Here is a 13,027-nt window from a genome sequence, read left to right as displayed (position 1 = left end):
AAGCCACCTGGGAGTTGGAGTCGGATATGAGGACTCAACATCCAGAATTATTCAGGTTAGATTTCGGGGACGAAATCCTTTTAACGGGGGGATAATTGTAATGACCGCTCTAGTTTATGAATTAGTAAAGGCAATTAGCACTAATTTTTATTATTTTATTATTATTTGTGAATTAAATTTTAATGTGGACCTCAATATTTAGAAATAAATATTAGAGTTATAATTTCTCAATTTCGGAGATTTTATTAAACTCTAGGGGTATTATCTAGTTTATATGTGTAATATGTTATTTTTGTAATTTTTATTCGGCGACAACGGAAAATGCGATGGATGGCTAGATTAATCACATGGGTAATTTTAGAACCCTATTTTATAGTGGGAAATAATTTAGAGAAAATAAATTATCGGGATTGAGCGGGGTTATGGATTTTGACCATTTTACCCCTAGTTTTAGAAATACCTAAGTTATACCTTAAAGGGCATTTTTGTCATTTAAAAATAATAAGTGATAGGTGGCTGCCTTAGGTTTTTGACACCTAATCAAGTAATTTCAGCAAGGGATTAGTTTAACCCTTTTGTCTCATTTGAAGAAAAACCAAGGAAAAAATTAGAAAATTTCATTATTCTTGAACCCCTCTCTTTCTTGCTTTCGGCTGAGACAAACCAAGGGAGTTTGTTGTGATTTGTTGGATTTCAGCAAGGATTTCATAGGAGATAATCAATCTAAGGTAAGCTTCAATGAACCCTTCTTAGTTTTTTAAGTTTTTAAGCTAGGTTGAAATGGTATTTTGGGGTGTTAGGAGCTGTTAAGGTTTGATTTGCTTAGGGTTCGAATTCTAGAGTTATTTTGAGTTGATTGAAGTCCCTAGCTACTGTTTTTAATGCTTGAGAATGGTTTTAAGCAAGCTTGAGTTTTGAAACTCAAGCTTTGAGCTTTAATGGCATAATGTGAATTATTGGTTTGTTCTGTGATTTGTTGATTGGAAATGGATGTTTATACATTGTATAGGTATACTGGAAAGTTTGGTAAAGTTTGGGATTGATTTGAATCAAAGGGGGAAAATTTTTGGATTTCTGCAGATGAACCGGAATTCCGGTTCTGGGTGGTCTGTACCAACCGGTCGACCGGTTGGTGACCCAGAACCGGGATGCCGGTTGGATCCGGTCTGCCTGTTGGGGATTTTTCCAGAACCCTAGTTTTGGCCAATTTTGGGTAATATAGGGTATTGCCATGAGGTTTATTGATAGGGGAACATTTAGTTTCGGGTTTTAAGTCCCGGAAAGTGATTTGGCGAGTCACTCATCTGTGTTATCATTCTTGTGATTAGGGCATCCATCTAGCACGTAAATTCCGTTCAGGTCGGCCAGCACACTTGAATTCGGAAAACAGGTAAGAACTGTGTATAATGTATGATGTGATTATCTGAATGTGTGTATATGTGTTTATATATGCATGCTTGAATTATGTTAAACACTACCAACACTTGTGTGAGTGTATTGGTACAGTGATTGTTGTTAATTTGAGTACGATACAGTGATACCAACACAAGCATAGAAAATGCTAAGGTGTGTGGTACATCACTCAGTGATACTCAGTGATCGGGATAAACCCTACCAACACTCGTACAGCGAGGTACGTTGTGTATGTGGTATAGTGGTTATACCCTGGTATTGAACGTTCATGCTCATCTGTTAAGCTCTGTAAATAGGTGTATGGGCGCCCATTTACAGGTCGGAAATTATATGGTATGTTATATGCATTTCTTACTGAGTCTGTTGACTCACAGTTTCTGCTTCTATGTGTAGGTAAAGGAAAGGCGAAAGCTGAACAGGAGTGAACCTGAGCTCGGGTGAGATTGTACATGTCAAGCAGCGCGACCTGGAGTGTTCGGTCTCGGGACATCTGGGTGTTGTATTTTGAAAGTCGCTGTGCGACCCAGAACTTGTATATATTGAATGTAAAGTTTTAATTAGTAAATTTTCAAAAGTTTGAAATCGGGATCCCGGGATTTGTAAATATTATATTATTTTACAAAGTTTAATGTTTAATGCAAAAGTTTTAATTTGACACGTTTTTCAAGAAATTACTTTGATTAGCAAAGTTTGCACAATAATTGAAAAAGCACTGTAGCGTGCCTTAGCATTAGGGCGTTACATGAAAAGAGCTAGGTTAATTTATAATCTGTCATTCACTTCAAGAGAAGGATAGCAATTAGACATTAACATTGGTAACTTAACAACAGGATTCGTCTCCCTATTCTCTCATCTTGATTAATATTCACTTGTTTCTTTAAGTTTCTTGAATTTGTTTCTTCCTTTTTTAATCATAAATACTTTTGATTTGCCAAATAGAATTATAAGTATAGTTTAGTAGTAATTAATCCAATTCCCTGTGGTTCGACCTCACTTGCGTGAGTATACTACTTGATTGCGTGCACTTGCGTAGTAATTAATAATTTTCGCAACAAGTTTTTGGCGCCGTTGCCGGGGAATTGTATAAAGATTAATATTACCCAAAATTATACTAACTTCTACTTTGGTTTATTTTTCTTGCTAATTACTAATCTTTTTCTTGCAATATTTTCTTTATCTATTTCAGGAATCCTAGTGTATGCGCCGTCAAGGACAAGCAGTCATATTACCAGTTGATCTTGAAATCGAGAAAACTTGTAGGAGAAACCGAAAGAACAAGAGGCAAGAAGGAGTTTCAGCAACTGCTGAAACAATAGAAATCATGGCTGCTAATGTGAATGCGAATGCTGCAAATAACGACAATAATGGTGGTGCCGTGGAAGATCAAGCTAATGGTCGTAGCTTGAGAGATTACATTCTCCCTACTCTGACGGGAGTGTAGTCATGTATCAGGCCACTGGCAGTGGATGCGAATAACTTTGAGATCAAACCTGCCATACTTCAAATGGTGCAGTCTTCAGTTCAGTTTGGTGGCCTCCCTTCTGAAGATCCTAATTTGCATCTCTCGAACTTCATGGAACTTTGTGAGACTTTTAAAGTCAATGGAGTTAGTGATGATGCCATTCGTTTGAGACTGTTTCCATTCTCACTTAGAGAAAGAGCCAAGAGCTGGTTAATCTCCTTGCCACCAAATTCCATAGCAACATGGACAGACTTAGCAACTAAAATTCTGTCTAAGTTCTTTCCCCCAGCAAAGTCTGCTAAGCTGCGAGGAGAGATCAACAATTTCTGTCAACAAGAGAATGAGTCTCTCTATGAGTCTTGGGAGAGGTTCAAGGACTTAATCAGAAAGTGTCCTCATCATGGTATTGAGAAGTGGATGTTGGTTCATAATTTCTATAACGGGTTGGTTGGTGACACTAGAACCCTGATAGATGCAGCAGCTGGTGGAGCCTTTATGAGAAAGAGTGCTAATGAGGCTTATGATCTATTGGAGGAGATGGCTCTAAACAATCAGCAGTGGCCAACTGAAAGGAGTCAAACTAAGAAGGTAGCTGGTGTGCTAGAGGTGGGTGCCATTACAAAGCTGACAGCTCAGGTTGAGGCCCTAACAAAGATGATCGCAGTGCAAGCCAAACAAGCTCAAGTGGTTTGTGAGATATGTGGAGGTCCCCATCACTTTTCTGAGTGTCAGGCAGATGTGGATGATTTGCCAATGGATCAAGCAAAAGCCATTGGAAACTATTCCGAAAACAATAATTATGGGCACAACCAACAGGGGTTCTACCAGCAGAGAAACCAGCCCCAACAAAACCAACAACAGCTGCAACAACAAAGTTCTAGTGGAGGCTCCACTATCCATGCTGATTTATTGCTCCAATCCATGATGGAAACTAGAGCCTCTATTAAAACTCTAGAAACTCAAATGGAACAATTGGCTACTCAAGTGGAAAAACAAGCTCAAGGAAATTCGCCTAGCACTAATGATGCAAAAGGAAAAGAGCAATGTAAAGCAGTTTCCTTAAGGAGTGGAAAGAAATATGATGGGCCTGAGATGATACAACCAGTGGATGAAGAGATTAAAGATCAAACAGCACCAACTCAAGCATCATCAGATAAGAAGATTACTGATAGTCCAGCACCACCACAACAGTCTCCACCAATCAATATTGGTCATCATGTGAAAATACCCTATCCTCAAAGACTCCGAAAGACCAATCTAGACAAGCAGTTCACAAAATTTCTAGAGGTCTTCAAAAGATTACACATCAACATTCCTTTTGCCGAAGCCTTGGAACAAATGCCCCGTTATGTGAAGTTCATGAAGGAGATATTGTCTAAGAAGAGAAAATTGGAGGATTATGAAACAGTGGCATTAACTGAGGAGTGTAGCGCCATTTTGCAAAAGAAACTACCGCCCAAGCTTAAAGATCCGGGTAGTTTCAATATTCCATGCTCTATAGGGGGTTCGGTGGAAACTAAAGCTCTATGTGATCTGGGAGCAAGCATTAATCTAATGCCCTTGTCTGTCTTCAAAAGGCTAGGATTGGGAAAAGCAAAGCCCACAACAGTGACTTTACAACTAGCGGATCGTTCTTTGACTCATCCTCGTCGGATAATTGAAGATGTACTGGTGAAGGTTGGTAAGTTTATCTTCCCTGCTGATTTCCTAATTCTTGATATGGAGGAAGATTCAACTATTCCCATTATTTTGGGAAGACCATTCTTAGCCACAGGTCGAGCATTAATAGATGTTCAAAAGGGAGAGTTAAAGTTGAGAGTGCAAGATGAAGAGGTCAATTTTAATGTTTTTGCCCCAACCGACATTCCTACCTGTTGCAAGATTGAGATGGTGAAGGGTTCTTTTGTTAAAGCTGATAAGAAGAAAGCAAAGCCTAAAGAGCGACTTCGAACGATTCGGCGTCATTAGAAAAGATTGATGTGTGGTAGTTCTGAAGGTGAGCTTACTCTTGTGCGAAACTCTGAAATCAACACGATTGATGGTAAATTTTCTTCATTTAGTACGAGGGCTCTTTTGGATGAAAAGGGTCCGCCCAACCCCTTCTGATGGGGGTTCAGGTAAGTCCTTCTCACCTTGAGTATAATAGCACATTGGGGACAATGTCATATTTAGTTTGGGGGGAGAGACTTAAAATTTTTAAATTCTGCACTTTAATTTCTGCATTTTAATTATCTATTTTAGTTTTTTTTTATTTTAGTTAAGGAATGGCAATAAGCTTGACGATAGTTGTATACTGCTGATTAGTGTGATGTGATCTGAAATTATAAAATAACTGTGTGCTTGATTCTGCTAACTCTTTGGATTAGTTTGGATGCTTAGGAACCTGTGTTTATCTGTAAATACTCAATCTGTGAAAAATTGTTATAATTGTTCTACGATGGTTTGTGGTAAGATTGACAGGATAGCTTAGAACTTGCATGTTTATTCTTTTGAGACGAAATCCATATAGTGTTCAATTGGAATATGATTTAGGCATTTGTTGGATAGTTTGAGCCTTTCAAGCCTACCGTAATAAGATGTATCCATAGTTAACCTGTTGAGCCTAAACCTGTTATGTTTTTCACCCATCGATTTGAAAAATTGCAACCACACTATTAATTTTTTCTTCACCCTGTTATCCATGATATCATAAGTTACAGAATTAGTTTGGGGGAGGAGAAATATTTAGTGTGAGGAAATAGTGAGAGGGAGAAAAACTTGTAAGATTGAGAAGAGGAAAATTGTGTAATTCAATGTCACTAAAAAAAAATGAAATATGATGAAAAGAAAAAAACACAATAAAAAAAGTAAAAATATGTGTGAAAGAAAAAAAAAAGAAAAAAAATGTCAGTGATGTTGAAAAATAATAGAGACGTCTTCTATCAATCTTGGTAAATCTGGGAATATTATGGGATCTTAGAAAAAGAAAAGTAAGAAGCTTGTGGGTTCTGTTTGTGTGCTTATGATATCTTGAGCCAAAAATTGACTTTTGCCTATCCCTGAATATCTGAGCCATATTATCTAAAGCCTTGAAAAGACCTAATGATTCCAAAGAATACTGTCAACATTAGTGGAGAAAGGTAAGCATGCAAGCTTATGAGTTATCAGGCTGTGGAACTGTTAGAAAGAGTAAAACTTTTATAACAATGTTTCACATTTGAATAAATTTTTGCAGTTGTACATAGTGTTATAAACTGAGCATCTAAATTAATTGTTAGAGTTGGTGGAATTGAAATTCTAGTTTGAGCAATGGAAGAGAACAACACATGAGCAGTAGTATTGTGATTATCTTATAGCGCAGTTAGTAGATTAGTAGTTAGTAGCATTTATCTTACTCGAGGGCGAGTAAGAATCTAGTTTGGGGGAATTTGTTAGGCTAATTTTAGTCTAAGTTTTGGGTCATATTTCGGTTAGTTTTCACTCTTTGTTTCTAGTTTTAGGGCTATATTACGCTTGATTCTTTTGTTTCAGGTCCTCGGGCATTTAAAGAAAGTATGTACAAGAATTGAGGAAAAATGGTGAAAGAATCAAGCGTAATATAGCCCTAAAACTAGAAACAATTATTAATTATTAATTATTAATTTGACCATGCATCACCCATGGTATATTCATTGGAAATATCCAACTTTATGGATAGTTACAGATCCATGTGTAAGAACAATTCTGGGGATTACCCCACCAAAACACTATAAATACCCCCTCAAAGCTCATTTAATGGGGTCGAGAATCTTGGGTTGCATAAGAGCAAGAAGAGAAAATACTCACCAAGAACATTCTCTGTATTTATGAGAAAAACATTCTCTCAAGTGTGGAATCTGTATTTAATACATCCATTAATAACAAAGACTCGTGGACTAAGGCTCATTAACGCCCCAACCACGTAAAAAATCTTCATCTCACTTTCTTACAGCTCTTTAATATAATCATATTCTAATAGTTGCCGAAATTCTCGGTCAACATTTTGGTGCTTTCATTGAGAGCTGAGGAAAGCTGCTGCATAACAAGCATTCGACTTCACAACAATGGTGGAGACAAGAAGTGCACGTCATCCTCGCCCTCTGGAAGATGCTCAAGATCCAAATGAGGAAGATATAGCCTCAAGAGCAGCAGAGGAGTCCGAGGAAGAAGAAGAAGAAATAGTTCCCGACGAGAACTACGAGGAAAACCTCGACGAGTATGCCTACGACGGAGGAAGTTACTCAGAGTTGGTGCTCCTTAGACAAAAAGCTATCGATCATGAAGCTGAGATCGAAGCTCAGAAAGCGCAAAATCAAAAAATGCAGGAAGTGATGCTAGCCATGCAGAAAGCCATGGAGGCAGCTGGCATTCAAGTGCACCCCAAGGCAATGGCCGCTGGGCTCGACGGAGAGCCATCGACGTCCTCGCCTAATCCCCAGCAGCAAAAGCCTAGGGAACCTAGCCCTATAAGGCACCCTGCTGAGGAAAATCAAACAAAAAACCCTACCTCTACCCCTGGGCGAAAGAAAAAGGTGCAGGATCCGCGAAAGGTCCGCTCAGATTTCCCTAAAGGGAAAGGTCCGCAGAGGGGCAAGCCCCAAAGAGGGAGTCTTGGCCCTCAGGATCGAGGGGACCGGAAAAGCGTTTTCGTGCACCAGGAACCAGGGGTAGAGGAAGAAGAGGACAGAGATGTCCTCCCATTGATCTGAGAAATCAAATTAATGGGAACCAAGGTGACCTCCGGGATCACCTTGACCAGAAAAGATACAAGCCCGTGTCTTCCTCGGGTACGTTAAACGAAGGAATTATGGCGGAACTCGCCATACTTCGAAAAGACATTGCTCGAGTCTCCCGGAGGCAGAAGGGAGACGACTCCGACTCGGACAGCGAGGATCGGGAGCCATGCGCCAAGCATATCCTAGAGGCGGAGCTCCCTAAAAATTTTAAGATGCCCGAAATGGCGGCATATACCGGGAACTCCGACCCCAGTGACCACCTGTCACGGTTCAACCGTGTCATGACAGTCATGCAGGTCAGTAATGACGCCAAATGCCTGTGCTTCCCCCTCACTCTGAGCGGATCAGCGGAGGAATGGTTCAAAAAGCTGGAACCAGGATCCGTGGGTTGTTGGAACAAACTCCAAACCAACTTCCGGAGACAGTTTGTCGCCGCCAGAAAGGTTAACTTGGAGGTTAGCGCATTGACCAACATCAAGCAACTGCCTACCGAGACCTTGAAGAATTACATCAAGAGGTTCCGGGAAGAGGCCTCGAAGACCAAGAAGGTTGATGACGGACAACAGCTTGCACTTCTCCAAGCAGGAATCCGTACTGGAACTCCCTTCTGGAATGAGTTGCAGCAAGAAGGTGCTGCTAGCCTCCAGGACTTTCAGAAGAGGGTCCAAAAATATATTAACCTCGAAGAAGCCCAGATCGTGGCTTACGGAGGCTACTATCCCACCGGGATAGCAGGGTACATGCCCGGAGTGCCGCCCTCGAGCTCTGCCCCGACCGCGACTCCACAAGTGAGTGGCATACAATTCTCTGCTACTCCCGGGTACAGCCAAGGCCAAGCTTTGGCACCAGCATCTTCCCATTACGGCAACCCGTCCGGGGTGAATGGACGAGCCCCTTCACAGGCGGCCCCGACCGTTAGCTTGACAGGCCCAACCCAGGGGTCGAGGAGCAAAAGGTCCTCCAAGGGCAGCACCCGAACGGGAGAGAAGCGCCAAAAGAAAGGGTACACACCCCAATATACTCAGTACACAGAGCTCACGGACTCCCAGGAACGTGTATATTTTGCCACTAGGCAAAATACGCACTACCGGAGACCACAACCATTGTACAAAGATAGCTCCCGGAGAGATCCGAGCAAAAGATGCGAGTACCACAACGACATTGGTCATAGCACCAATGAGTGTAAGAATCTCAAAGACGAGATTGAAAACCTAATCCGCTTGGGCCACCTCTATGAGTGGATCAAGAATAGGTTGCCCCACCTTAATCCAGGGCAGGTGGCCGGGGGCATGCCTCCGGGAACGCCAGGGGGTACAGCAGGAGTATTGCCTCCAGCTGCTCCCGCGGGTGACACCCAGCATATCCCCGGGCTACCGCCCCGGCCTAATGGACGGGTAGCCATGATCTCCGGAGGTCCCCATATCGGAGGAAACACTCGCAAGGAGCGAAAACGATATGCCGAGGCCGCGAAACACAGTGAGGTGTGGGAGGTTACTCAACTCCCAGCTCAAAGGCCTCGGCTAATGGACCAACCCATAACGTTCACGGAAGAAGACGCCAATACGGTGCGTTTTCCTCACCACGACCCGCTGGTCATAGAGACCCCCATTGCAAATAAAGTGGTGGCTAGGGTCCTGATTGACAATGGGAGTTCCGTGAACTTGCTCTTCAAAGAAGCCTTCACTGCGATAGGGTTGACCGATCGGGACCTCTCGCCTAGTGGGTCACAGCTCACGGGGTTTAACGGGACGACGCTAATCCCGATGGGAAAAGTAAGGCTCCCGGTTACCCTGTGCCCGGATACCCCCCAGAGCACATTTAAGTATTGCACCTTCGTGGTGGTAGACTGTCCAACAGCCTACAACGCGATCCTAGGCCGACCGGCCTTAGTGGACTTTGGTGCGATTACTTCAATCCGACACCTGTGCCTGAAATTCCCTACCCAGGAGGCCGGAGTCGGAACTGTGAGGGGAAACCAAGGAGAAGCCAGGCAGTGTTACAATGTTGCCACTCACTTACCAGTACTCATGGTCCGGGGGTCCCCTGAGATAGAGAAGGCTGAAGGGGATGAGTTGGATCCTCGCATAGGGTTCGAAAGGGTCGTGGAACCAATGGAGGACGTCGAAGAAATACCAGTGTGCGACGACGACTCCACCAAAGTACTCCGGATAGGGAAGAGCCTGGATCCGGAGGAAAAGGATAATATAATAAAAACACTGAAGGGCGCCATCGACATCTTTGCATGGCGCCAAGAAGACATGACCGGCATCAGCCCTCATGTCATCACCCATGTACTCAATGTCAACCCGGACATGCCCCCTGTACAACAAAAGAGACGCCCGCTCGACTCGGTGAAAGCCGAAGCCTTGGAGAAAGAGGTGGACAAACTTTTGTCCAGTGGCATGATCCGCGATGTGTACTATCCGGAATGGTTGGCCAATCCGGTCCTGGTGCCCAAGCCGAACGGGACTTGGCGAGTTTGTATAGATTTCACAGATCTAAACAAAGCTTGCCCAAAGGACTGCTTCCCGCTACACAGGATCGACGAAATGGTAGACGCCACGTCTGGATTTAAACTGTTGTCCTTCATGGATGCCTATGCAGGGTACAACCAAATAAAAATGCACACGGCAGACCAGGAGTGCACTAGCTTCAGGACCGATAAGGGGGTATACTGCTACCTAGTCATGCCTTTCGGACTGAAAAACGCCGGAGCAACTTACCAAAGAATGGTTAACCGGATGTTTAAAAGCCTCCTGGGACGGAACATGGAGGTATATGTAGACGACATGCTCGTCAAATCCAAAGCGTGCAACAGCCATGCAAGCGACTTAGAAGAATGTTTCGAAGTCGTCCGGAGATACGGTATGAAGCTCAACCCGAAAAAGTGCACCTTCGGGGTCAAGTCGGGAAAATTCCTGGGCTTTATAGTCAGCCAAAGGGGGATCGAAGCAAACCCGGAGAAAATCCAAGCTCTCCTGGACATGCCATCCCCCAGGAAACACAAAGACGTGCAGAGCTTGACCGGAAAGGTAGCCGCACTGAGCCGCTTTATCTCACGATCCACGGACAAATGCATACCCTTCTTCAACATATTGAAGAAATGCTAAAAGTTCGAATGGTCGGATGAATGCGAGGAGGCATTCAAGAGGTTAAAAAACCACATGGCCAAACCTCCTATCCTATCGAAACCCGTCCTTGGTGAAGACTTGTTCCTTTACTTGGCCGTCTCCGAGCATGCGGTCAGCGCTGCCCTGGTCCGAGAGGAAGAGAAAATTCAGCACCCCGTGTACTATGTCAGTAAGCGCATGATAGGGGCTGAGACGAGGTACTCGGTCATTGAAAAATTAGTATTCTGCCTCCTCATGGCATCAAGGAAGCTGAGGCCATACTTCCAAGCCCATCCGATCAAAATCTTGACCAATCATCCGCTCCGGCAAGTTCTCCAGAAGCCTGAAGCATCCGGAAGACTCCTCAAGTGGGCGATGGAGCTGAGTCAATTCGACTTACATTACGTACCCCGGATTGCCATAAAAGGCCAAGCCTTGGCAGACTTCATCACCGAATGTAATGAAGCCGAGGCAACAGCTAATACGCCGGTACCGCCAATCCCCACTTGGAGGGTATTTGTAGACGGAGCTTCTAATGAGAACGGTTCGGGAGCCGGAGTGGCTATGATATCACCTACTGGATTGCGGCTCCGGGCAGCACTCCGATTCAACTTCACAGCTTCAAACAATGAAGCCGAATATGAAGCCTTGATAGCAGGGCTGAAATTGGACAAAGCTGTAGGAGCCAAAAGAGTGGAAGTCTACAGTGACTCTCAACTAGTCGTGAACCAGGTATCCGGAGAGTACCAAACTCGCGGCGAGCGGATGGCCGCGTATGTAACAATAGTCCGAGAACTGCTCCACGAGTTCACGGACTACAAAATAGAAAGAATCCCCCGAGAGGAGAACGCTCATGCGGACTGTCTGGCTAAATTAGCCTCGGACAGTGAAATCGAAGAGCTGGGGGTAGTACCAGTGGAACGCTTGGCAGAGCCAAGCATCAAAATAAAAGAGACCACACTAACGGTTGGGCAAGAACCCAGCTGGATGGTCCCCATCATAAAATACATAAATACAGGTGAGTTGCCCCAAGAGAGGGCACTGTCTCGAAGGATTCAGTATCAGGCTCATCGTTATGTAATGATGGACCAAATTCTCTACCGGAGAGGACTCAGCATGCCTTATTTAAGGTGTGTATCGGACCCTGAAGCTAGACAAATCATGCTAGAGGTCCATGAAGGGTTCTGTGGAGATCATACAGGAGGACCCAGCCTTTCAAAGAAAATATTGAGACAAGGGTACTTCTGGCCAACAATGAAAAAAGATTGTATAGACTATGTCCAAAAGTGTGACTCGTGCCAAAGGTACGCGAACATACCGAGAGCTCCTCCAAGTGAGATCACCTTGATGACCAGCCCCTGGCCCTTCGCGGTCTGGGGAATAGATCTCATCGGGTCTCTACCTACGGGAAAAGGAGGGGTAAAGTATGCAATAGTAGCAGTAGACTACTTCACCAAATGGACAGAGGCTGAGCCTATGAAGACAATAACTGCTAAGAAGGCATTGGACTTTGTTATCAAAAACATAGTGTGTCGATACGACTTGCCTCACAAAATAGTCTCAGACAATGGAAAGCAATTCGATTGCGAGGAATTTACTGACTTCTGCAACCAACACGGAGTAGTGAAAAGCTTCTCCGCGGTAGCCAGGCCTCAAACAAACGGCCAGGCGGAAGCAGTCAATAAAATCCTAAAGGTCACCTTGAAGAAGAAGCTGCTGGCCTGTAAAAATAACTGGCCTGAAGAATTGCCAAGGGTATTATGGGCCTACCGGACGACCCCCAGAACCACAACCGACCACTCGCCATTCTCAATGGCGTACGGTTGTGAAGCAATGGTCCCGGTGGAAACGTTATTCCCATCCCACAGGAGGACGACTTACGATCCTACCACTAATCAGGCGCTGCTCCAAGAAGCTTTAGATCAAGTCGAAGAACTCCGGGATGAGTCCCAAATACGGATGGCTGCTTATCAAAAGAAGGTGACCAAGTATTTTAACTCCAAGGTTAAAAACAGAAAATTCGCTATTGGAGATATGGTCCTAAGAAGGGTTTTTCCAGCCACCCAAGAACCCGGAATGGGGGTACTTGGGCCAAATTGGGAAGGACCATATGAGATCGAGGACGAGATCGGTTCTGGCACTTACAAACTAAAAAGAATGGACGGAACTACCGTCCCAAGAGCCTGGAATGCCGATCACCTCAGAAAATATTACCAGTAGCGAATTAAAACTTAGACTTTGTTCAAAGGGTTTGTATCGTCCAAATGTATACCTCCTCTATATTAAATAAAACTGAGTGCCTTAAAAAC

At 43.8% G+C, this 13,027-nt stretch overlaps 1 non-coding gene across 1 annotated transcript; it reads right to left on the bottom strand.

Moving 5' to 3' along the window:
* Positions 1 to 3,175: 3,175 nt before the first annotated feature.
* Positions 3,176 to 3,282, bottom strand: LOC133033788 (small nucleolar RNA R71). The gene has a single exon (XR_009685850.1). It is a non-coding gene; the product is annotated as a small nucleolar RNA R71 (small nucleolar RNA).
* Between the last annotated feature and the right edge of the window lie 9,745 nt (positions 3,283 to 13,027).

Source organism: Cannabis sativa, chromosome 1 (genome assembly GCF_029168945.1).
Source record: "Cannabis sativa cultivar Pink pepper isolate KNU-18-1 chromosome 1, ASM2916894v1, whole genome shotgun sequence".
Taxonomy (NCBI): Eukaryota; Viridiplantae; Streptophyta; class Magnoliopsida; order Rosales; family Cannabaceae; genus Cannabis; species Cannabis sativa.
This window is presented reverse-complemented; position numbering and strand designations above follow the sequence as displayed.